At 44.2% G+C, this 27,560-nt stretch overlaps 1 protein-coding gene across 4 annotated transcripts in view; it reads right to left on the reverse strand.

The window, feature by feature from the left end:
* PRKG1 (protein kinase cGMP-dependent 1) overlaps positions 1-27,560 on the reverse strand; it is a 1,199,428-nt gene that overhangs the window by 219,445 nt on the left and 952,423 nt on the right. The gene's annotated exons all lie outside the window — the stretch shown is intronic.

Genomic DNA, 27,560 nt, shown 5'->3' on the forward strand with positions numbered 1-27,560 from the left:
CCAAACTGCAGAGCTGCTGTTAATTAAACTGGTCTTTTTTGTATTATTTTGTCATTCTCATTTGGTTTTAGTATTCTTGTAATGATAGGCTTTTTTTTTTTTTTTTTTTTTTGAGAAATTTGGTATCTAAAGATCTTCATTTTGAAAACAGGTTGATTTTTAGTGTGAGTTAGCTGGCCCTAGTTAGTTTTTAAGGCACAGCTTTGCGCTCTAATGTCCTGCTTCAGCAATTTAGATTTGGCCCGGTCAGATGGAATGTCTTCATTTTATGGACTGAATTCTGGTCTAGCATCTGCGAGCTCATCAATTAGCAAATAAGGAGCAAGGAGCAAACAAGGTAAGGCTACAAGAGGATTATCGCAGTCAGTGTGCCAGTTCTTGGATTTGGACACAGTCAGTAGGTCTGTTCCCAGGGTGAAGATTATTTCTGCAGTGAACAAAAGTAATTTCTATGAGGCGAGGTCGGACAAAGTATATGGCTAGCTCAAGAGATAGAACAGAAAAATGAGACTGCACCATCTGGCCACATTCTTCTCTGCAGCTTAGCAAGGGAGCCATTTTTGAGAAAGAAAACAATCCTTTACACACTCCTTAGGAAACAAGACTTCATGGTCTGCATGCAGTAGCCATCAGGCCAACAGCTGTGATTTATCCTTATACTTCAATACCACGTTCCTTAATAATGGCGTCTATTCACTTATTTAAAATGCCTTTTGTTAGTATTTGACATTGAGAACAATCAGAATTTTCTTTGTATATCCAGAAAATTAACCTACTACCTAATCTTACTTTTTTTTTTTTTTTAACTCGGAACAAGTTTTAAAAAATAAGATTACAGAATGCATATTCTTCAACTGATTTATTTCATTTAACAAGCTATCCATGGCCCCTTATCACATCTTGCTGCTTGGGAGAGGAAGGATCTTTGCGATATGCAGATGTGAAAAACAAAAACTCACAAGAGTCTTCTTTCAGGTATCAATTCCACAAACATTTCCCTGTGCCTTCTGAGTCAGGCCTGGTTATAGGCATTGATGATACGAAGATGAGATACAAAAATCTCAGAGTAGCACCATCCACTGGATCTTTCTCCAGGGGCGGCAACATTCAACTGTCCAATATCCATATTCAACATATTCAACTGTTCAATATGCATATGCATATTCATATTCAGATGTGCTGTCCAATACAACAGCCTCTAGCCACGTGTGGCTACTGACCAGTAAAATGTGGCCAGTGACTAAAAAACTGAACGTTTAAGTGCATTTAATTTGAATTAACTTATTGAAAGAAAAAAATGATAATAATAATTTGAATTAACTCAAATACTCACACATGGCTAATAGCTACTGTATTAGCACCGGTAGTAGCTAAAGCAGACGGAGGAGGAGTTACAATCTGTAGTCATAGGGGAGGGGGGCAGGCCGAGGCATCTCTCCCACTCTCTATGAATGGAGCTCTATTAGAATTCAGGACTCTTCCCTCCCCTTCCCCGTGCTGCACCAGGGCAGGTGGTATGGCTTACTTGACTGGTTCACTTGGAAGTCATCAGCTAGGTGTGCTTGCCTCAGCCCCTAGTCTGCCAAGTGGAGGTGAGCTCCCCACAGAGGTGGACATTCTCTGCGGCTTCCCCAGGACAAGCAGAATGTCTCTGCTGGGCTTCTGTCACAGGACAAGTACATCCACCCAAATACAGGGCCCAGTATGGGAAGCCTATTTGGCTCTGACACCTAAGCCACATCACCTAGCCTAGATTTGTATCATTAGTAACAACAGCATATTAGTTCTATTTCCTTTAGTCTCTGTCCTATTTCTCACTTGTTTCCTAATCCAAAACCTCTCAAAATCCCCCCAAACAATCCAGTGTGCAAATGCTATATTTTATGTTGGTAGGGCTTATGTACTGTCTATTGTCTCACTCTTTCCCCAGGGCTTCCTCATGGAGGAGATTCTTAAGCTCCAACGGAAGTATGAGGAGCAAGTTAACTGGATGTTGAGCAGGAGAAAGCCTCTCCGAAAAGAATTAGCAGATTATGCCCACATAATGGTAGCAGCAATACTATTATTTTGGAAAAAGTAGAAAAATGCAAATAAAAAAGCACCAAACTTAAAAGAATCCTAAGCTCCTCTGAGCTCATTCTTCTTATCTCCTCCTTAAAAGTATATTCCTCCCCATATGATTGCCATTTCTTTTCAGAAAGCTGAAATTATTTGTTCTATATTAAAATGTATGAAGGTAAGATTTTCGCAGGCACACCATCATTGACATTTTGAGGCAGATAATTCTCTGTTGCTGGGAGTTGTCCTGGACACCAGGTCAGCTGTAGGATGTTGAGCAGCCCCTGTGGCCTCTATCCACTAAATGCCAGTAGCACTTCCAATTCCACTAATGTCAACCAAAAATATGACCAGACCTTGTTAATTACCCTTTGTTTTGTTGGGTAATTGTTGGGGGCAAAACCACTCGTTGAGAAGGTTTGCACTAAATCTTTTGTAGTTTTCTGGACCTGAAATAGCAATTTATTATTTCTCTTGATACTGCGTTCTAGATGATTCTTTGACTTCTCTGGGTGCCAGGCTGGATCAGTGAAAGGTCAGTTGCCTCACTCCTGCAGTGACTATTTGGTGTTGGTCACTACCTGGGGGGCACACCTGCAACTGTCAGCTTCTGTTCTCCTCCACATGGGCCCCTCTACAGGGCTGCCCAGTCTCCTCCACAGCACGGTGGTCTGGGCTGAGCCATCCTCTTATATGTTAGGTGGATTCCAAGGGTGCAAAAGCAGAAGGTGCCAGGCTTTCCCTAAGGTCCAGACTTATACTGCATCCACTAAGTTCAAGCAGGTCCCAGGGCCAGTCCAGATGCAAGAGGAGAGGACTACACAAAGGTGTGAACCCCAGGGGATGCGGTGCATCAGGGCTACGGAAACAGTCTCCCACGGGCTTCAAACTTCACATACATGAAGCTGGACTCCGGACCTCCTTCTCCTGTGCCTTCCCTGCTTCAGTGATGCCAACTGCATGTTTCCTGATACTTGGCCAACCATCTTGGAGTCATATTGAACTTTTCTGTCTCCCAGGCCCACAGTGGGTATCATACACCCACTGGCTGCACCCTCAGAATATACCCAAAACTCAAGGACTCCCCCATCTGCTGCTATGGCTGCCATGTTCTCCTGCTCAGTCCATGAAGCCACCTGCTGACTGGGCTATCTGCTCCTACCTGACCCCTTCGGTCCCCCTTCCCATCTAGCAGCCAGGCAATTCTATTAACACACAGCACCTGTCCCTCCCGTGCTCCTACCCTTTCAGGAGACCCTCTGTGCCCATGCGCACTAAAGCCCCACAGAGGGTACAAGGTACTAAGAGCTTCTGCTCTTTTCATGGACCTTGACCTTGCCATCCACCTTCTTCCCTGTGCTATGTCTCTTCTCTTCATACCACTTTTCTTGATGTTCCCTGAACAAAGTTCCTTGAACTTTCGGGGCCTCTGTATAAGTTCTGCCCTCTGCCTGAGATGTCCTTCTACCCCAGATGGCTCAGAAGTGATCTCAGAAGGTAAAGGAACCAGAGAGCAGGATTACCAGTCCCTGCCAAGAGCTGGAGCCATGGCTTCTGATAAGGAAGGACCCATTGGCAACCCCAGTCTAGTTCACAGGGAGTCTGACCTCTATCCTCTCTCCCTTCTCGTATCCCACCAAGGCTCCTCATTAGCTGAGGTCAGCTGAGATGGGACAGGGGGCCTCCCATTTAGATCAGCCTCTAGGGAGAGAGGAGGACCCAGGAAAAGTGAAAAGCAGGCCCAGGGACAAGTGGAATGCATCAGCCTCCTGTTTAACCAATCATTCACTCACCTTTCAACTCTCCTCCACTAAAGGGTCAGCTCCAGGAAGGAATTTTTACACTCCCTGTTGTCTCCCTTGCACCTAGCAGAGCATCTGGGTGTTCTCTAAATACTCATCAAGTAAATGGCTTATGTGGTAAATGCCCCACATGGCAAGGGCTCTCTCCCTTCTTCCGCTGGTTTGCCCTCACTAGGTGGGTCCCCGGTTCCAGGCATCACCACTGGGTCAGAGGCAGAGAAGGGCAGCCTTTCTCCTTACAACTGTTTCTGGGGCAGGAGCACCAGAAGCCCTGGCAATTGTCCCCACGGGTCCCCTCTGAGTCACGTGTCCATTCTTAAACGAATGTCTGACGAGGTGAATTGGAGTAATTCAATTTACTCCAAGTGATTTTCATGGCTTGAGGTCATCCCCAATGGTGCCCAACAAGAAAACCACTCAAATGAAACCAAACCTCTAGCAGTGGAACAATGGGTAGGAACCACAGAGGCACCCGAGAGGGTATCTACTTCATGGATTGACCTGAGCAACCTCTGAAGGGTCAAGACTCAGATGGGGGTGGGGGGCCAGACTGTCAGAGGGAAGTCATGCTAGCAGTCTTCACATCCCCACTGAGCTGTGGTAAAGCAGAGGGAGGCAGCAACCCTGGGCGATCATCCAGAGTATGTAGGAAGGAGGTCCCTGGTGTCAGCTGGCACCTCAAGACAAGGAGGCAGTATGTGTGGGTCCAAGTAGCTCCAAGGTGGAATGGGCCACCCAGTGGGCAGGGGGCACCATGTCTGGAGTATACATCAGCCTAGGTAGGGTGAAGCAGGGGCCAAGCCATCAGAGAAGAGATGGAGGTGGTGTCCAAGGATGCCCGAGGGTGAATTTAGGGCATCTTCTGGCCTTGAGATGCTGTAATTCTCTGACAGGTTCTATTTCCCAAAGACAGCCACCAGATAGTTTCCATTCCCTGAGCTCTCCTGCATGGAGACTTGGCCATCCTGCCAGTAAGAGCCAGAGTCCGACTGTCCTCCCCTTGAAACCACACTGGCCTTAGCGGCTCCTCTGTACCAACAGCCTGTGTGGAAGCGATGCTATGTGACTTGAGAGGTTATCTCAGAAAAGGCCTTCCAGCCTCCACTGGTCAGGAGTCTCCATCCTGGAATCCAGCACCATGCTGGGAGGAGCCTGAGCCACACCTCGGGGTGACGAGCAGGAGATCTGGTTGGTGGTGCCGCCCCCACCCAGCCTGAGTCCCCTCAGTCACTGCAGTCAGCACAGAGACACAGGAGTGGGGGAGACTCCCAGCAGGGTCGAGTCTCAGCATCTGACTATCCCCATTCAGAGTCCCCAAATGTCATGGAGCAGAGAGCGGTCATGCCTATCGGGTCGGAATTCTTAACCCACAGAACATAACGAGCACAATCAAGTGGTTCTTCTCTTATGTGGCTACACCCCGCGCTGGCTGCTACCTGGCAATGCAGGGGGCTGCATCCCAGCACCCGGACTCCACCTGTGACTGCTGGGAGCCTGCCGGCAGCCTGGCCCCCCCTTCAAGGTCTCATAGGAGAAGGGGGGGGGAGTCCAGGACACCCTGACAGGAACATCCACTGTCTATTTAATTCGTGGAAATTATCTAAGGACCCTCTACTTGTTATTTTAGTTGACCCACACAGGCATTGAGCACACGTATTTCCAGGCCGTGTAAGCTCACAGAACTCGGGTCCAGGGAAGAGCCTAGGGGATGGTGGGCGAAGGTGGCGCCACTTGGCCAAAGATGGTACCAATTGGCCGCATAAGCCCATAGAACTCAGGCAGAGAAGAGCCTAGGGGATGGTGGCCAGAGGTGGTGCCGGTTGGCAAAAGCTAATGCCCACGGTGCTGTAGCCCCAAGACTCGTGACTGTGCCATCCTGAAACGTTCAACTAACTGCACCTGAGCGGAAGACGATCACGCAGGCTGACCCTCCGAGAGTCCCTCTAATTCTGTTCATCAAATGCCAGCAGTTTCATGGTTTTTTGCAGGTCACTTTGCAGCTCTGCCATTTTCTTCTTTCACATTAAATCAGAAAAATACAGCATTTAGGAGGAGTGGAAACCTTAGCAATTAGGCAGATTCCTTTAAAAGTTTCCACAGTCGTTAAGAGGAAAGCCAAACTGCTTCACACCGCCTGCGAGGCCATAGACCGTCTGCTCCGTGTCACCCTTGCCCACCTCTGCTCACTCGTGCTCACTCTGTCCTCCAGCCGCACCGCAGGACCCACCCCGTGGGTCCCTTTCTCGGTTGTGCCACGCTCCCTTCCCCCGCCAGGCCCAAACCCCGCTGATGTACCCCACTGCTTCTCGCCTCCCCACAGCCTCCTTGTCTTTCCCATCGCAGCCTTCCCGGGGCTGGCACTGCCTCACCCCAAACACCCCCTGGCCTAAGCCAGCTCTCTCCATTCTCTGATTTGACAAAGTCACATAGCTTATTTCATTGCTCTTTGCTGAGCTTGAGAGTATTTGTAGGGCTTTTGGTTGTTGTTGTTTGGGGTTTTTTTTTAAAGAGTTTTCATGTATTCATTTGAGAGAGAGCGAGAGCAAGCAAGGGAGGAGCAGAGGGAGAGGGAGCAGCAGACTCCTTGTTGGTCAAGGAGCCTGATATGGGCTTGATCCGGATCCCAGGACCCCGACACCATGACCTGAGCTGAAGGCAGATGCTTCGCCGACTGAGCCTCCTCCCAGCGCCCTGTAGGACTGTTGTTAGTGATGTTTTCCCCCAGATTTTAAATCTGATTTAAAGCAAGCGTCGCATCTGGTTCTGTCCACTGTACCATCCTCAGCATCTAAGGCACAGCTGGAGACAGAACCAGGACTTGAGAACTGTCCTTACAGGAAGGCAGTGGCCCTCCTTGACCTCCGGGTTCCGAGCACCGCTGCGTGCACCGTGAGAAAGGCCTCGAACTCCGACACGCGTGCCAAGCCAGCTGGCTCTCCCGGTGTGGGCTGTTGACACCCTGGCCCAAGCCTGAGCCACCTCTTGGATTTCTCTAACTCCCCCAGCTGGCCTCCCTGCTTCAGCCCTTGCCCCATTGCATCTGTTCTCTCTGCAACCAACGTGACCTTGCAAGTCGTGTACCACCTTGAAATCACTCTGCTGCTTCAAGACTTCTAGGGGCTTCTTGCTGCAGCTGAAATCATAAACGACGCACTACGGTCTATAAAGTTCTCTACATCCGGCTCCCAACCGCCGCCCCATCCTCAGGCCTCCCCGACCTTGCCCACACTTGTTCTGCGTCCAAAAGGTTGGCTTCTTTTTTCCTTTGTGCCTTGGACTCACCAGACAGGACCCATCCTCAGGGCTCTGCATTCAAGAGGGACTGTCTCGAACATTCTCCTCAACGTCCTTGTCATGGCCTTGTTCTCATCGTTGGGTCCACACCACTCTGATGCGGTGCCTTCAGCTCCACTCACTCTCTGCCCTGTATCCCTGTCTGTCCTGTGTGCTTCTCCTCAGCTGCTGCCAAAATGCCACCAGACACTTGACTGACTGCCCGAGGACCATCACAGCTACCAGCCGCGGCACAGCTGAGCCCTTGGGAGAAAAGCCCTTCACGCCTCCAGGATCAGAAATTATCTATTTTCTTTGCTCTCTGGTCTCCTCCCTGTTATGTACCATTCAGGAGATTTAGGAGATTATATAATATATATAATAATATATTATTATATAATTATATATAATATATTGTATATTATATATGTTAATATATTATTAATATAACATATTATATATAATACATAAATCATGTATAATATGTAATAATATATATGCATAATACATATTTTTTAAAACATAAAAAATATATATAAAGATATTTTAAATATACCATTCAGAAGATTTAGGAGATTATATAATATATATTATATCATATATATAATATATATTATAATACATAAATCATGTATAATACATATATAATATATATGTATAATATATATTTTAAAAAATAAAAAATACATATATTTTAAAGATATTTTAAAGATTTTATTTATTCCTGAGAGACACAGAGAGACAGAGGCAGAGACACAGGCAGAGGGAGAAGCAGGCTCCCTAGAGGGACCTGATGCAGGACTCGATTCGCAGGACCACGGGATCATGCCCTGAGCTGAAGGCAGATGCTCAACCACTGAGCCACCCAGCATCTCTCAGAGATTTTTATGTTATAACTACCGTTTCACTTAGAACAATGCCTAGCACAAAGGAGGCATCCACTTCTGCACCTAAAGGACAGATTTGGTCCAGACGTCTTCATTTTGAGTGGAAAAGCCAAGTCCTAAATCCTGGAGTAGAGGGATGGATAGAGGAAGAACCCCCCTAGCATGTCTAAACGTCAGCAATCTAGCGCCCCCGAGGCAGTCCCTTGTGAGTGAGGAAAAGCCAGTCTTCTCTTTGCTGCTGGAGAGAAGGGGCTGTAGCTTCGACTGTTAACACGTGCGTCTCTAGAATCTCAGAACCCAGCACTGGTATGTCGATGTCCACTGAGACGTCTTGAAATCCTCCACCTGCTTGCTGACTCTTGGCAGGAGACCCATCCACATGACCCCTCTCTGCTTTTCAGATCAGACCCCATTACTCATCCCAAATATGCTGTAGTTTAGCTGCTGGTTTCCTGTTCAGGCCCCCCTGCGACGCATGATTTGGATCTCTGTTAACATGGACTAACACACGAGGTACGGTTCGAAGTAAATTCTCGCCTTATTTATTTCAGCCAGAAAATACATCAATTATCTCCCCTTATACTTGAGCTTCGGATCGGAGTTGCCCTTCACTGCTCATCAGAGCACGGAACAGCTTTTAATTGGCGCCGTCCTCACGATGAAGGTACAGGGACCAGTATGGTACTTGGTTCTGATTAGCACGACGGCTAAAGCATGGACCACATTCACGCGTCTGCACATCTGACAAATGCTTCGAATAGGGAAGGACTCTTGAAAATTAGTGAGTTAAGAGCAGTAGGAGTCTTGAGTCATGATTCCTGCCTCATTTTTTTTCAGTTTTTGTTTTGTTTTTTTTCTTTTTGATCTTAGAGGAACAGTAGGACATCGGGTAGAAGAAAAACGGACTCAAAAATCCTGGCATCTGCCTTTCTGGATCCTAAATCAGGGACATCCTCAAAGGAACTTCTTCCCTCTTCCTGATACGTCGGACTTATTTCAAAGACCAGAGCTCTTACTGGAGAGCAAGATCACCAAACAGCCCAATCAGTCAAAGAAAACCATGCCGGTGAGGTAGTCAAGCACCAAGGTCTTTCCTGGTCCAAGACTTCCCTATTTGGTAAAACTCTGCCCATCAGAGATGTCCGGGCTGAGATGGCCCACAGCTGGTCATCACAGGGACGCGCAGCTGCCCACAGGCTATCCTCGACTGCCGGTGGGGTGCAGTCTCAAGTCTTCGGGGGACTCTCGTGGAGGAAATGACGGCATCTGTAAACCAGGATTTTCTCCCTCTCTTCCCCAGTCCATCGTCCCCATATGGATTTCATCACAGAACTAGTGCCCTACGAACAGCGGACAGGATTTCTCCTCCAAGTACGTCTTCATCAATTGGCATTTTGCTCTCAGAGCTCGATGATTATCAAGAGGGCATGTTCTTTTATGAAGTGCTTCCCTAGACGATATTTGACCTCGTGAGGGCTGCAAGTTTTACTTACTCTCCTTTCTAACCTCTGAAGAAAAATTATCTTTTCCTCACACCACCATTCACAAATCAACCAAACTCCAAACGAACAAATCAAAGCCTGGAACATTTTTTCTTTTCATTCATTCATTCATTCATTCATTCATTCATTCATTCAAAGATTTTATTTATTTATTCATGAGAGACACAGAGAGAGACACAGAGACACAGGCAGAGGGAGAAGCAGGGTCCCTGTGGGGAACCTGATGCTGGTCTCAATCCCAGGACCCCGGGGTCACAACCTGAGCCGAAGGCAGACACTCAACCGCTGAGTCACCCAGGTGTCTTGGAACACTTTTTCCAACAGCTTCCTTTAACACCACCGCCATCCTGTCCCAACTGACTGGACATCTGGAACATACATTTCTCTACTACAGATTTTTTTTTTCCTACTTTAATGCCATGACTTGCCTCCATGCAGGGCATCTCTAATTTATAATCTGTCCTTTTTAACACTTCTTGGGCTGGGCAACAGATTGGCTCCAAGGCTGCTCAAGCTAACCTGCAAAATCCTCCTTCACCAAAGCCTAAACTTCAGATCCACATGAGAGACATGTGGACCTCGTTAGGGGTTTGGCCATTCACCCAGTTTCAGCCAATGTCCTCTACCTCTGCCTTCTACGAATGAGACCTGGCACTTGGCACTGAAGCTACAGAGATACTCAAGATACAGTTGCTCAGTCAAGACACAACACAGCATGTGGTTAAACAGGTCCTCACCCTGACCCCAAGGACTGTCACGCCACCGAGGGGGAGGGGCTGACTCACAGGACCCCCAGAGAACCAGACACCTTGGTAGAAACCCAAGTTTAGGTAGAAAAATGTGGCTTTCTCATCAGTACCTACAGCTCAGACTTCTGGATAGACAGCCTGCCTATCAATGCCCCTCAAGCAACACACCAGCCTAGTTCACCGAGACATTTTAAGACACAAATACCAGGCAGGGGCCATGATTATGAGTCTGAGTCACTTTCATCGCTGGGGATCTTTGTCTATACAGCTATCCCTTGGCACATTCCTTGATGCCCTTGATGAAACATTCCTCACTTTCCTGAGACACTATTTATCAAACTCCTCCACTTTGAATTTTGCCTTAAGGTCGTGAGATATAGTCCAGCTGCTAGGGAACTTAGGCTCTGTCCTTACCATCTGAATCACTAGATTTCCATCTGCCTTGATGGTGCTATAAGGACTCCGTCTCGACTGAGGCATCCACTGTGCTTGAAACCCAAGGATTGATGTATAAGTCAGCCTTACAGCACTGGGTCAGAGACACATTGTGGGAACAGAGTACCACGCAGGCCTGTGTGTAGTCCTGACCCGCTGTGTGGTCAGATCCTGAGGACATCTCGACTTGGAAATCAGCCTTGCCCAAGCCAGGTACTGGGGCAGATTCTTATTAGCTTCCACACTGATGTAAAGGACAAGGTGTAAAATCCCTGGGACAGTCTAAGCTTATCTTAGAAAAATAATTCATGACTCGTGCCTAGATGTATCAACCCAATAGGCTGTCTGAAAATCAGAATTTAGATCCCCTGCAGTGCAGACAGCCCAGATGTAGCTTTTTAAAAGAACAAGATGATCGCCATGAGGAACAGGAATTACTGGCAGCTTTGGGTCCTCGTAGAGTCCAAGGGACCAAGGCAAGCCATTCCTCCATCTGCTGTGTGCCCCGTGCTCAATGCAATCCATTAAAGGTGTCATGAAATCTGCTTAGTGGATTACAAGCAGCAAGTCTTGTTAAATGGAATAGAATGGAAGATGTCAAATACATCACAGAAGGTGAAGATGGTATGATTTATTAAAGTTTTATATGTGCGTGTATACAAAAACTTAGGTGTGCACCAGGCCCCCATGTAAAATCCGTTCCTTACTACCCAGACACCCCCGTTTCCTTTCTTTTTTTAAATTTTTATTTACTTACGATAGTCACACACACAGAGAGAGAGAGAGAGAGAGAGAGGGGCAGAGACACAGGCAGAGGGAGAAGCAGGCTCCATGCACTGGGAGCCCGACGTGGGATTCGATCCCGGGACTCCAGGATCGCGCCCTGAGCCAAAGGCAGGCGCCAAACCGCTGCGCCACCCAGGGATCCCCCGTTTCCTTTCTTTATGCAAGTCACAACATCTTCAGAATAGGGAGGCATCCTGACTGCCATACGAAGTCACCTTTAGTACAGACATTAGTGTTGAATTTGTGTTTTAACTGTTTCACTTCTGAAAAAGTGTAAATTGAAAGTATGGGATCGTCTTTGAAAGGATCTATGGTTCGCACTGAACAAAACCCGCTCCCTCCTGCAGCCACAATCTGACAAAAATGCAACCATTTAGTTAGTATAGTTTTGCATATCCAAGCGTCCAACTTTCCAAACTAACACTCGGCATCTCCCATCGTGCAATAAAACTGCATCGGTTTGGCTGAGCTGGCAGGGAGTGCTGCTTTCCTTCTCTGAATTTCAAACATTCTTGAAGCATTTGCGTCTTTGCTGGTCAGATCACATCACCATCCGCTGAGCCTCTTGCACACTTCCAGACCTCATGATTCGAAGACAGCTGTTGACACAGCAGTGACCACCTGTACTCCCCGCATCTTCACCCCAAATCCCAGACGCAGGAGGGAAAATCTGAGCTGGAATTCCAAAAACGCCTGGCTTTTATCTGATGTTCAGCTGAGCTCTTCAAGGACATCATTTCCCAAATGGATTTTCAATCTCTGTTTCTACCATGACAGATCTGCGATGGGAACGCATCCATCCAACGAAATGACTAAGAGTGAGCGATACCAGGATGGGCGCACAAAACATGCCAAAAATCTCCAAAGGGCACAGTTCCTCTCTGAGCTACCCATTTCATGACAGAATAAAACCGTTTATAGAGTAGACACGCAGGCATTCCCATCCCACATAATTAAACTATAACTCAAATTTAACAATTTGATCTGTAAAGGCAATTAACTGCGGCAGAACTTGGAAACCGTTTGCTCTGACAGATTATGAAATGTGTCCCAGGAAAGTACCCAATTTAGTATCTCAGAGTCACCATCTGAAGTATAAACATGTTTTGAAGTTTCAAGTAGAATAAACACGGTACTCAAAAAAGGAAAAATAAGGTTTCTCATGAACCCCGTAACAAAAGTAAGTGGAGCGAGTCAGGGGTACGTAGAACTCACTTGACGTTTTACTTCCTCAAAGGGCTTTTAAAACAAACATTTTGAGAAGATGCTCTTCTGTTTAAAGGGGGTCTTGAGCCACCGAGGACAGAAAGGAAAGAAAGCCAAGAGGATTTAGACTACTCCAGGGAGGAAAAGGGTCCTTTATACACTGGAGGACGTAGTTCTCACCTCGAGGATATTTGTTTTCTGTCTAGACGGGTTTGAGAGGGGTCTTGGAATCATGTATGCTCCTGCCCCCTTTTCTGCTCCACAGTATGCTCTCTAACTGGGAGACAAAGGGAGGAAAGCTGCTTCTGGAATGTGAAATTAATTAGTGTGCTCACTGGAACTAACACCAGAGCGAGACACAATATAATAACCAGTACTTGAAGGGCACTGTCCCAACAGAAAGGTCATGCGCTGGCGATGGGTGCTGGGAACCTCCTGGAGCATGGGGACGTGCGAGGGCCTCAGCAGTGAGCTGGGTAGCGGTCAGGGGGCTCCCCGGGGGGCTCCTGGAAGCACCGTTATACTGACTGGTACAACAGAATTTCAGTGGGCTAACAACTTGTGCAAACCCCCTGCACAGAAGCTGTAAAAATACTCTTCCACCTTCATCTCCCCCACTCGCCCCTGCTGCACACATATTTTAGGGTTTCTGGACTCAGAATGAACATCATAACTGGTAACGGTAATGGTAGTGAAAACAAAATAAAATTAAAAAATTAAAAAAAATGGTAATGGTAGTGGCAGTGATGGAATCAAGAATCACATCTTAAAAAAAAAAAAAAAGAAAGAAAAAGAATCACATCTTCCCAGCACTGGAAGGTGGACTGTTTTCTTGGCCTGAGATCCTGGCTGGGAACAGCCTTGTGGCAGCTGATGGGGTTCAGGAAAGGCTACCCCAAAATACGGCACCTCGAGTTCAGGATGACAGAGGGGATACTTTAAGCTGCAGGAGTCTAGGCAAACAGCAAAAGCAAGGAGGTCGTCCTGACCTCTCCCCTGACACAGGTGACAAAATCCTCATGTAGAAGGTGCCCTCCCCATACCCAACGGGAAGGAGAATCCTGACCTCTGAAGACAAAGGGATCCTGAGAAGAATCCTAACCAGTGGCCTTCTGTTTCTCCATTTCCTACGCTCACCTCACCGTCTTGGACCTATGCCTTTTCTCCATTCTTCATCAAACCCACCCTCAGAACACTCGGGTCCGATGGTTTCCTTGGGCCTTCCTTTGCATACGAAGGCTTCCATGTCAAGAAACACGTATATTAAATAGATCTGCATGTTTTTCTACTGTTTGTCTGTCTTTGCTGGTTTAATTTTCAGGCCCAGCCAGGAACTCTAAGAGGGCTGAGAAAAAGTTCTCCTTCTCCTACATAGCTAAAAAAGCGTATAAACACAGCTGAAGAAAACAGCACCATGAGGAGTGTTCTTGGTGACAGAACAAGAAAGACAAGGTTCAGAGAAACACACGTGAGCCACGTGTACAGGCAAGTCAGAGATCACAGTCTGGAGGGTGATGGGCTTGTGGTCACCGGAGAGCGAGGTGTATTTTATCAGCCTCGGTCACCTGAGTGAATGAAGCCTTTGGATGAGCCACTTCCCCTGGCTTTAAATAAAACAGGAAGCATTCTCATTAAACCGTGTTCCTCTCACCTGTCTTGTCATCGGGAGGGACGGAGTCTGGACCCCAGATGAGTGTAGTACAGTCAAGCATCTGGAGGAGACCCATATATACCAGAAAGTACCAGACTGACATTTGGGTGACACCAGTGTATTATGCTAAAAGTCAGAGCATCCTTCACTGAAAGGATGCTGAATCTGACACATGTACGATCCGGTTTCCCTTCCTGCCAGGATCAAATAAGTCCAGAGTCTGAGTGGTAAAACCTATCAAGGTAGTGTCACCCTGGCAGCCATCCTTGGACCTTGATAAAGGTCCAGCCTTCCCCTGACTACCTTTGGCCTGCCCACCCACAGGGGATAGAGCACAGTATGTCAGCAGACACCTACAACCCCCAAAGAAAGCCAGAACCATGGTTAGCCTGGAGAGATCTTACCCACTTCATAAAAGGGTGTCTAATTCAGGGTTGGGAGCATAGATGCACAGAACCTTGTTGCCCTGGAAGCCCTGGTGGTTACCTTATTTGCATTTAAATAGAGCCACTAGGACTGAGGCTGCCTTCCAAATGTTTATTTTCCTATTTCTAGTAATGGAGGAAAAAAGGTTGTTTTTTTAAAAGTCATCAGTTAAAATTTTCCTAATTCTCCTAACCACTGTGTGAGGCAATATTTTATAATAACTATAAAAATTCACTTTTATGTTCCAATGTTAACTCCCGCCATAAAACATAATAGCTACTATTAATTCAAGGCTCACTGGACGCTAGACAATGTGCAAAAGGGTATCTCCATTAGGCACAGTGACTCACTGAGCTCCTGTAATCTCCATTTTACTAGAACAAAAAGGAAGCTTAGGTAGCTTGAGTAATTTTTCCAAGATAACCCAACAAGTAAACTTCAGACGTAGAATCTGGGTTCTATTAGTTTTAGAAAACCTAGGCTCCCAGCTTAGCCTCCTTCTACTCTTACAGAGAGTCAATTATCATTCCTTGAAGGAAAAGAAAGAGAAAGAAAAAGACAAGACACATGGGAGCAGGGGAGGGAAGAAAGGTTGGTTGGAAGGTTGGTCATCTTCGTAGTAAATAATCCCAGGAAAGCTACTCAGACACAAACCGAATTTGCAATCTTGCATTTTAATGACACTTACTCAATTCTATCATTAGAAATTGATTCCTCTAACACTGCTGTCATTTTACCACTCTTGGGCTCAAAAACGTGAAGAGCTTACTTAACCTTGTCAATGGCACGACACGTCGGTTCCTTGCTATGGCATGTAAGGCTCTGGGACCTGGCACTGGCTTAAGTACCCCGCTCTCCCTCTACACTCCAGCCACTCCAGCGCCAGGATAGCTCCTTCTCCTGTACCCTTTGCATGCACTATTCCCTCAGCCTTGAATGTTCTTCGGCCACCATCTCGACTCAGAAACTCCAGTTCTCCACGAAGCCTTCCCTTGGTTCTCTAAATAGAAAGCCCTTCTGCATTGAGTGGTGCAGTCCATCGGGCATCTGACTCTTGGTCTCAGCTCAGGTGGTGATCTCAGGGTTGCAGGGTCTAGCCCTGTGTGGAGACTCTCTCCTTCTCCCTCTGCTCCCTGCCCCCAGGCTCTGTCTAAAATAAATAAATAAAGGGCACCTGGGTGGCTCAGTCGGTTTAGCATCTGCCTTTGACTTAGGTCACGACCCCACAGTCCTGGGACTGAGCCCCACATCAGGAGTCTGCTTCTCCCTCTCCTCTCTGCTTGTGTTACCTGGGTCCCTATCTCTGTCTACCTCAAATAAATAAATAAAATCTTAAAAAAAAAATACAAAAAAAACCCATTTTCTTTAAAAAAGCTCTTCTTTACCATGCATACTTTTTAAAAAATAATTGTAGCAGCATCTAACTTTCCAACTTCCATCTCTGTCCTCATTTATGGATCTACTAAAATGAGAACAGAGCCCAGATATTTTTTATCTCCCATCTTCAGCTACAGCCACCATAATGCCTTACACTAAGGAGGGGCTCAACAAGTAGCTGTTAAACTGAATAAACTTGAATTTGCATTCAAGTATTGATCATTTTAAACTATTTTTAAAACACAAATATCCTTGACAGAATAACACAGTTTGCAAAACCATTAATAAATCAGTATTACTAATACATACTTTAAAATGTACAAACACCCTTTCACATATATTAACTTGAATCATTACAAGAAGCCCTTTGCATAGTCAGTGAATAGAAAGAAAAGAAAAGAAAAGAAAAGAAAAGAAAAGAAAAGAAAAGAAAAGAAAAGAAAATCTCATCATTTCTATTTCTCAGATGAGGGATCAGAACTAAAAATAGCTATTTAGCTATTTCCAACAGCTGCAGAATAATTATGTAGCAGCCACAATACTAAGCACATACCTGCTTTATTTTATTCCCTGAAATCTTGAGCTACAATACGGATACAGAGGTATTTCTTCCAGGTGCTTAGAAGCTTATGAGCTTCCCAAAATGGAAACTAGTTTAATTATTTCCAAGCCTGTGTATCTGGAGGAAAAATTCACAAGCAAAAGACTTAAATGTGCCCCCTTAGTTTTTCATCATACTGTATTTTCCTCCCTTGGTTCTATGTGGATCAAAGACACTAAAGGTAACAGGCAGCATTTTTGTGGGAGATGAAATAATAGGTCTGACTACTGTCACCTAGTGTGACTGTGGTCAGAGAGCTTCTCTGGCTACAAATGCAGGTAAAACCTGGAATGGGACACCTGGGTGGCTCAGCGGTTGAGGGTCTGCTTTCGTCTCAGGGCCTGATTCCAGGGTTCCAGGATCAAGTCCCACATCGGGATCCCTACATGGATCCGCTTCTCCCTCTGCCTGTGTGTCTCTCATGAATAAATAAAATCTTAAAAAAAGGAAAAACTCCCTTAAAAAAAAAAAAACTGGAATGACACTGCAGTGTCCATGATACATAAAATTACGTAGCATCATTATAGAATCATGCAGCTGTCCCTCATCAACAAAACTTCCACATCATTCCTTTCCCTACTTTAACTGGTTTGATTGCAATGGATTGATACCACAACGCCCTTTTTACCTTTCAAGCATTTATAGGATATATTTCAAACTCGTCTGACTGACCTGTTGCATCACCAGTCACGTCCCTCATTGTCACGAGCTGCAGGATGGTCACATCCCCTGTGCTAACTGACACTCACGAGCCAGGTGGTTTTCCATGGTCAATGTCCCTGGACTGACCTTTTATTCCACTTTTCATCTTTCCTTCCTGGACACCAAACTACTGGATCTGACTTCACCACATTGCTAGCACCATCCCGATGCCAACCCCAATCATTCCATTTCAATAAGCAGTCCAAAAGAAAAGGGTTGGGTGTCCTACAAGGAAAGGGGCATATGCCAGGGAGTGAGAAGTGCCTTCTAGGAGCCTGCAATCCGGGGTGGGGGTGGGGCACAAGGGAAACCATATAATTTCAAAATGGCACAGAAGTGGTTTGCTGGAGGTGTTGATGGTGTTCAGAGAGTAACTTCCAGAAAAGTCAGCATTTGACCCGAACCTGGATATAGGGATAGGACTCAGCCAGAGGAGAACTGGCTGGTGGGAGAGGAGAGGGAAGAGCACATGCTCGGGAGCATGGAACAGCATGGCTTCCACCGAGGTTGACGGATTTCTCCATCTTCCTGGAGCCCATGCTGAGGCTGTGAGTGATAGGACCTGAGACGTGAGAGTTGTGAAGGTGGCCTTCCAGGATCCATCGTCCCTGACTTTATTCCACGGGCCATGGGAACCACGGGATGGAATTCAAACAAGGGGGCAATTTGGAGCAAGGGTGGGAGCTCAGGTAGAAAGACTCGAGCCGGACACCTGGTAGCCCCCCAAATGGTTTCTGAACCACTGCGTGAACTCCTCAAGAATGAATGTGGTTCACAAGATGGGGAAAGCACACAGAAGGGAGGGGAGGTTTCCTTTCAACATATTTTCAGGCTGGAGAAGACACCTGAGCATGTGTGCCAGGCAGGTGTCCAGCAGGATGGTGGCTCTCCTGTTTCTACTCACCAATGGGATGGGCACCACAACCTCTAACTGCAGCTGCCCACCCGCACGGCCCGGGAGGTTGGAAGGGTTCTGCTACCTATGCCTTCGCCTAAACACATTAAATTAGCTTCCCTCAGAGCAGTGACCCAGCATCTGTGAAGATTCTTCAAGTGCTTTCCATGTTCCTGCCATGGCCCAGAACCTCCACCCTACAACGCCAGGTTCAGACATCACACCAGTAAAGGGCTTCCTTCCCAGTAAGCTGCCTGGACAGTGAGATCTGTGGATTTTTGCTTCCTCTGAGGAGCCTTTCCACGTGGCATTGGGCGGGCTGTGGCACGTTTTTTTCCTAATAATGTGTGTGTGTGTGTGTTTAATTGCTTATTATAAAGCTGACAGAGAGAAGGTCCAAATAAGAGGTCAAATAAGATGCAACCAGACTATACTGGAAGGAAGTCCACGTTCAGACATGTAGGTGTCAGGGAAAAAAGAGACCCAGTACATTAGTGACACAGCACAGAATGGCCCTTCTGCTTTGGGATATTGATACACCAAGTTTTCTGATTTCGCTGCACAGAACAGGACAGGCCAGGATATCACCTTCCAGCCCGAGTATCAACAGTTCCATGGAAAACAAGAAATTCCAGCTTGGGGTCTCAGGACATTTTTTGACAAGCATTATAAATGTCCTATTCTTAAGAGCACTCACAACTGGGAGGATTCATGAAGGTTTCAGGCCACAGCCCTCATACATAGCCAGGGGTCCTGCCTACAGCGCTGTGTTTCTTTAATCTGGACATTTTACCCTGTAGACAGAGCCTTAAGACCAGACAGATTAAAGTCTGGAAGGTTTTTTTGTTTGTTTTTTGTTTTTTGTTTTTTTTTTCCCCAAATGTTTAGATGCTATTTTAAGAGTATCACTCACTATCACCTAAGAAGCCTTGACGAAGCATATGGAAGTCATATGGCACCAACATTCAAGGATCGTGGTGGGGACACGAGTTTAGGTGTAAAAGAAACAGTGTCATTAGCGTTCAAAATATCAAAACCGATTCCAAGCAGGCACTTAGACTTTGCTGAAACAAACCAGCCTTGCGGCAAAAATAAACTAGACCTTGGAAATGTACACTCGGGCTGTTCTTCAACATGGCACGAGGTGACAAACAGCCCAGAGTGACCCCTAGGCACACTTACACAAAACGAGGGACAACCTTTCCTTCCCACCTACGGTTATGCTGAAAGGAGTGCCCTGAAGTGATAAAAAATAAAATAAAATCAATGAGTGTTTTTCAAAAGCAGTGCATCTCCTGAGGTGGAAGGCCAAGGAAAAGAGACTCAGGGCGAGGTAACGGACTGGTCTGACTTTGCATGTAGGAACACAGGAGAAAGACCCACGGAAATCCTGCTGGACACTAAAAGCACCCAGGCTTGTAGGGTTCTCTGTTCTCAAAACGTGTACCGTGACCCCAACGGGTTGTGCAGATAGGAAGCGCGCATGTCTGCAAAGTAAGACAGTCCAAAGCAAGCGGGACCCTACGTGTGATAACGTGAAAACATCACGGCTGAGCTGAGTGCTGAGGTCACACTAGGAATAGCAACCAGTGACAAAACACACGGCTGCTCTTTGGTAACGAAACACAAAGACGTGACAGTCTTGGGAAACTTTCCAGTTCTCTGGCACCTGGGTGGCTCAGCTGGTTAGGCATCCAACTGGTGACTTCTGCTCAGGTCACGATCTCAAGGTCATGAGATTGAGCCCCAGGTCAGGATCCACACTCAGTGGGGCGTCTTCTGGAGATTCTGTCCCCTGTCCCTCACCCATCCTTCGCTTGTGCACTGTCTCTCTCCAAGAATCAATTAATAAAGCTACACAAAAAGACGTCCAGTTCAGCCAAGTCATTACTCTTCGTTTTTACACCTCATGAGTTTAGTAACTGAGCTTGAGTGGTCCGGTTGTGCAAAGCAGGAAGTTCTCATCATGGACTTTCAGAGCAAGGATTGCCTCAAACACTGTATCCTCCCTCACCCCGTTCCCTCAACTGTTCCCATCTATCCACGTGGAAAAGGCGAGGTGGAAAGTAGAAGCAATTTTCCGGATGGCTTAGAGAAGTCGTCCTCGTGCTGGATTGTGCATTAGAAGTAGAATGTGGAGTTCATGAAAATATACCTTGATCACGAGGGATTTGGATGCATTAGCAGCATCCGCTACCTACACCTTCACTTATGAGCCAATGGGCCCTCTGCTGTCCAAGATTTATGCTCATTCATTGAAAAAGAAAATGCACACGCTGGCCCCACTGCCCCAACCCCCACACACTGTCCCTCTGAATTTTATGAAACCTTTCCATTGGGTCTTCATGGTTGCAATCCCTACCATCTATCGGGAGTGCACCCAGGTTAGGCAACGAGCACATGCCAAGGCCTATAGGGTGACCTAGAGCACACAGGAGGCCAACTGGGAACACTCGGACCCCAGAGGTGGCTTGGTGCTCAGGTGACGTTCCTAAGCTTTGAGTTATGGGTTCGATGTCATCTTGAACATGCATAACTCACAACAGTTTTTTAACTGAGGTAGAATTCACCTACCATAAAATTCACCCTTTTCCAGTATATAGTTGGGTGGGTTTTAGTACATTCACAGAGCTATGCGACCATCCCCACTACCTAATTCCAGAACGTTCTAACTCCTGAAAGAAACCACACCCATTGGCAGCTGCTTCCCATTCTGTCTCCTCCCAGCCCTCGGCACCCGATGTCATACTTTCTTTTTCTGTGGATTTTCCAGTTCTGGGAGTTTCATACAGATGGAGTAATGGGATGCAGGGTCTTTTGTGGTTGACTTTTTTTTTTTTTTTTTTAAGATTTTATTTTACTTATTCATGAGAGGCACAGAGAGGGAGAGGCAGAGACACAGGCAGAGGGAGAAGCAGGCTGCATGCAGGGAGCCCCACGTGGGACTCAATGCCGGGACACCAGGATCACACCCTGGGCTGAAGGCAGGTGCTAAACCACTGAGCCACCCGGGCTGCCCCGACTTCTTTTTCTTAGCATTTTTCTTTCTTTTTTTTTTTCTTAGCATTTTTCAAGGTTCATCCGTAGCATAGCCTGCATCAGCATGTCACTCCTTTTTACATCAGGTGGACAGCATGATGTAAGAAAAGTATAACTTTCTGTATTTTTACCATCCTTTAGTGATTACTGGCAAAAATAAAATACTGGTGTCCATTTTGGTTTTTCTGAATCTAACACATTCCCATCAGCCAATCTTAACACGCACCTCATATTCCTTTTCCTTTGGGACGCCAATCTTTACATACTGTCCCTTAATACATTTTAGTCAATCAAAACTACTTTTTCATAGTTTAAATTGAAGTCTAAAAGCCTTTCTTTAATAATTAGTAATCATCTTTTTTAAATAACTAGTAATCATTATCACGTTCTCTTTATTCTGTAAGATACTTCCAGGGGCACCTGGGTGGCTCCGGGGTTAGGCGTTTGCCTTCGGCTCAGGGCGTGATCTTGGGGTCCTGGGCTCCCCCCACAGAGCCTGCTTCTCCCTCTGCCTGTGTCTCTGTGTTTTTCATGAATAAATAAATAAAATCTAAAAAAAAAAAAATACTTCTATGTTCCCTGACTACAGGTTGCTGCTGTTATTTCTTGTATTTTGCTTTTATATATTATTCATGGACTTTGTATTATGCCCTGTCCTTATACAAACCCATGTGTCATTTCCTTCCTCCAATCCCCTGACAACATTTAAAATTAATTTTGTTTTTGCAATTTTATGACCATAATAAAACATAAATTTCAGGGGAGTGATAGCATCCCCAATTGTGTAATTTTGTTCTCCCCGAGGTTGATTATTCTATTTCTGATTTTCTAGCTTGTCTGTGTTCCTACCACAAATTCACCCACGGATTCTTTGCCCGCAGAGTAAATCTCCACTGAATCTGTCCACACACACCCAAGAGTCCCTTAATTCCATCTTTTTCTTGGTGGCATCCTTCCTGGAGGCCTTCAGTCTACTATGGTTTCTTACTTCTCCCGTCAGCGGCATAGCTGCTGCCATGCTATGCTCTCCTGCCAGCATCATGCTGGACCTGCCGCTCTTTCAGCATGCCACCTCCATCTATCCACCCTCGCTCTTCCTGTTGGAGAACACACCGTGGTACCTTCATCGGGGGGTGGGGGTGGGGTAGATGGGAGATAAGCTTTCATGTGCCAAATGCATTTTTGAAAATGTCTTTGCTCTACCCTCACACTTGGTGATGGTTTATCTAGATACAGATTCTCGATTCAAAAACAAACACCGGCCATCAGAATTTCAAAAGCATCACCTCACTGTTTTCCAGGTTCTAATGCATTCATTTCTGATCCTTTGTGACCTTTTGGCTTGTCTTTTATCTGTGGAGATTTTAGTGTCCTCTCTTCATCTAGGTTCTGAAATTTTTTGAGGTGGTATCTCCATGTGGGTCTTTGTTTTGCACTGGATCCTCAGGGAGACTTTTTGAAAAGATTTTTATTATTATTATTTTTTATTTATAAGTAGTCTCTACACCCAACAGAGGGCTTGAACTCACAACTCAGATCAACAGTCACATGCTCTGCTAACTAAGCCAGCCAAGCACCCCAGGACAGATTTTTTTTTTTTTTTTTTGCCCTTATTTCTAGAGCTCTACTGAAGTAGAACTGATATACAATGTACATATTTAAGTGTAAACTTTGATGAGTTTTATGTATTTATGTACTCATGATATCACCACCATGATGAAGATGATAAATATATTATTACCTTCTAAACGTTCTTCAAGTCCACTTTATCAACTCTCTCACCCCTCCCCAGGCAACCACACATTTGTTTTCTGTCATGATTCATTACTTTTGATATTCCAGGATTTTAAGGGAATGGCTTCAAAGAGTTTATACTCATGTTTGCTTCTCCTACTTCACTCAGCATATTCTGCTTGAGATGCATCCATGGTGTAGTTTGTATTCATACTGGGTAGGAATGTTTTAGGAAACCGCACAACTGTTTTCCAAAGTGGATGTGCCATTTTGTTTTCCCACCAGCAGTGCAGGAGAGTTCTGTACCAACACTTGATATGACTCATCTGCTCAATTTTAGCCAGTTTAGTGGGTTTACAGTGATGACTTACATTGTAGTTAAGATTTGCATTTTCCTAATGACTAGTGAAGATCCCTCCATGCTACTTACCAAACATATATCTTCTTTGGTAACCTATCTATTCAAATTCTATGCCCTGTGTTTAAAATATATTCTTTTTCTTATTATTGAACACTAATAATTCTTCATATATTCTAGATACATGTACTTTGTAATATATTTTTCAATTTTTTCCCTTCAGGCTGTATCTTGCTTTTTTATTTTTTGGAACTTTTTTTTTGGTAATTTCTAAAAAATTGTCTTTTTCTTTTATAGTCGTGCTTTCTGTATTTTAGTTAATAAATTTTGCTCAAATCAATGTCACCAAGATTTTCTTCTAGAAGTTTCATAGTGTTGACTCTTATATATGGGTTTGTGACTCATTTAAACTTAATTTTGATATAATACATGGTACAACTCAGAATTCATTTACAGTATAGGACTATCTAACTCTTCCAGCATCACTTATTAAACAGATAATCCTTTTCTCATTGAATTGACATACTTTTGTCAAAACTCTCTCTCAGAGACAGAACACCATATGTATATGAGAGTCTCTGTTTCTTGTCCCTGGACTCAATTGATCATATACCTATCTTTACACCCAATACCACATTGCCTTAATTATAGTCAGTCATGAACTCAGGTGGTCTAAGTCCTCCAAATCTGCTTTTTTTCAAAGTCATTTTGGCTATTCTAGGTATTCTAAATTTTCATATAAATTTTAGAATCGATTCTCAATTTCTGCAAAATGTCTAGCTGGGTTTTTTTTTTTTTTTTTTTTTTTTTTTTTGCATTTCAATGAATCCTTAGATCAATGTGTGAAGAACTGGCATTTCAATAATATTGGGTCATTTAATACCTAGTGACAGTACATCTCACTATTTGGCTTTTTAAAAATTTTCCCCAATATTTTATAGTTTTCAGTGTACAATTTTTCACATCTTTTGTCAAATTTATCCTCAAATATTTCATGTTTTTGATCCTATTTTAAGTGGCAGGGTTTTTAAATCCCAATTTCTGATTATTGCTGGTAAACAGAAATAAAATTGATTTTTATATATCAACCTTGTTTCTTGCTAAACTCAGTCCTTGACTTTTATTAATTCCAGTAGCTGTTTTGTTGATTCTTTATGCTTTTCTAAAGAATACTATCTTCCATGAATAAAAGTAATTTTATCCTTCCAATTGATTTAACTTGTATTTCCTTTCTTGCCTACTGCATTTTCTAGAATCTTCATTTCAGTGTTGAACAGAAGTGCTGAGAGGGTATATTCTGCTCCTGTTTCTCATCTTAGAAGGAAAGTATTATTTTACCATTAAGTATGAGAGTAGCTATAAGCTTTGTATATATTATTAATTAGGCTGAGGCAATTCCTTTCTATTCTGTTTTCTGAGAGTTCTTTAGTGGATGCTGTGTTTTTTCAAATGCTCTACTACATCTAATGAAATAATAGTGTACTTTCTTTTCGTTTTTATACTATTAATATGGTCAATGAAATTCACTGATTTTTGGATGTTAATTAAACCAATCTTTGATTTCTAGGATAAATCCACTTAGTCCTGACCTATTACTCTTTTTATGCGTTGTTGGAATCAGTTTGTAAAATCTGAAGAATGTTTGTATCTATGTTCATGAAGAACATTGTTCTATAGTTTTCTTTTCCTTTGATTTTTCGGGGCGATTTCATATTAGGTTAATAATGGCCTCCTGGAGCAAGCTGAGAAATCCTCCTTCCATTGTCTGGGATATTTTATGTACAATTGGTATTATTTTTCCTTAAATATTTGGTATCCATCAGTAACAGTTTGAAGTTTTCTCTATGGAGATGTTAAGTAAAAATTCAATTTATTTAACAGACACAGGGCCTCTTGAATCTAAAAACATGTATTGGTCAACATTGGAAAATATTTGTGAATTGTCTTTGATAAAGCTCTTCACTTCATTTTCTTTCCTTTCTCTTTCTAAATCTATCTTGGTTATTTGAGATTCTAGTTGGATTCACTGATTTTCTTGACTATGTTTCTTCCAATTTCCAGTCTTGGTCTTCTGGTCTTCTATCATGTAAATTTGTTTCTGGCCTTATCTTGATGAGGGAGCAAAAGACTAGCTGAGGACAAAGCACAAGCTGACACCCTGCAACCCCCTCCCCCTTCGCCCCCCAGGTGGGATGTGTGTGACCTTCCTCAGGCACTCCTGGCTGACCTAAAGCTAAGGAAAGGAAAAACAAATAGTTGACTTATAGAGATCAAAATCCTGCAGGATAGGAGTCTCCCTCAACCTGCAAAAGTCTCAGTAATTTACAAGAACAAAGCATGGTTATCAATAACCTAGCTTCTAGAAGGAAATGTAAATACAATTGAATGTCCTTATAACCCACAGCCCATTGATGGATACTTGAAGCAGGCAGAGTGTATTGTTCCTCCAGGAAGCTCCCAACTATCTTAGTGTTAATGCCTTGCTAGAAGGAAAAACAATCTTTAGAATGGCAAGACCTCAGGTATCTTGAGTCTTCTTTAACATATGAAAATGTTTCTGAAACCTCTCTTTGTCCTTACTTTCCCCAACCCTCACAACCCCAGGGCAGCAGCTCTTCCTGCCCAAGGGTCCTGTCCTCGTGATTTAATAAAACCACCAACTTGCATCATAGATGCCTCAAAAATTCTTTCTTGATCCTTGGCTCTGGGCCTCACCTCACCAAACCTCCCTTACGTTCCCAAAACTACATCCATCTTCTGACTCTTGTGCACTTTTCATTTATGATATCCTATTTTTAATACTTGATAAGAATGACAGAGTCTGTTTCTTATACAGACTTTCAGATAAACATTGCATTTTCAGCCCCAATCTTTTCCTGTGTACAGAACTACTTGTTTCTTCCAAAGCCATGCCTTTGTTGGGTCATGTGATAGATTTCTTTCTCTTCATTGAGCTTTTCCTTATCTGTTATATTCATTCGTCTGTTCTGAGCTTCCAAAATTCTGTTATTATAGTCTTCTCTTACATTCTTTAGTCTCCTATTCTCTCTATATAGTTTTTCTTTTATTTAATGGAGTTTCAAGAAGTAGCAACAGTACATATGCATCATCAATCCATCACATTTAACTGGGTGCCTTCCAAATCATCTTAATGGGTTTGTAAATGAAGATACTAAATCCACACTCTAATCCCTGCTTTTACTGGATTAATAATTCTACCCATGTATGATTTCAGTTAGACTCTAGGATATGTGATCTTGTGCAAAATGACCTAAGAAAAATAACCTGATGGAGGCAACTGTGTCATTCCAATAGGAACATCCTAAAGAAATTATCTCTAAGTTCCTACAACCTATATCCATGCCTTTTTCAGACAGAAAACATTTCCAGGAACTACAAAAAGTTGCTTTAGCAACTTCTTTCACTATTTTTGAGTCATTAACCAACTATGCGCATCTCTTCTCTTTTCCATTCCTCCATGTACTATAGAAACCTAAAGAATATTTTCAGCTCTCCCATGACTTGACAATTTAGATTGACCCAGTTACAGAATCAACTTTGATCTGAGTCAGCTTTGACTTTGTCTTTAACCAGGTAGCAGATCTCGTCAATTTCCCCCCTTGAGGGCTCCTCGAGTGCTTTATCTGATTTGGCTCCATCACCACCAACTCAGGACATGCATCATTTCCTACCCGAAATGAGACAACTGGCCCTCTGGTGCCTCTAATCTTCTCACTTCAATCTATGATCCAGTGCAGGAGCCATTTTCCTAACACACAAATCTGGTCATATTTATTTTCCAATTAAAATTCATCAAGAGCTGCCAATTGCTGACAGGGAAATAAAAATTCTAGAAATGGTATATGTGGTCTTTAAAAATGTAGCTCCAGAGCTTACTTCAGCTCTTGATCTTCCCAGACCAACACTCTGTCTTGAACTCGTCATATCAAACTGCTGGTGGCTCCCCAAATATGCCATATTTTATCTTTTTTATATCTCTAAGTTTATGCATAGTTTCTCATCTCTATGGAATGCCATTGCTTAATTGAGCTATTTTATGAAACCCTGCCATCCCTATA

This window comes from Canis lupus, chromosome 26 (assembly GCF_011100685.1).
Source record: "Canis lupus familiaris isolate Mischka breed German Shepherd chromosome 26, alternate assembly UU_Cfam_GSD_1.0, whole genome shotgun sequence".
Taxonomy (NCBI): Eukaryota; Metazoa; Chordata; class Mammalia; order Carnivora; family Canidae; genus Canis; species Canis lupus.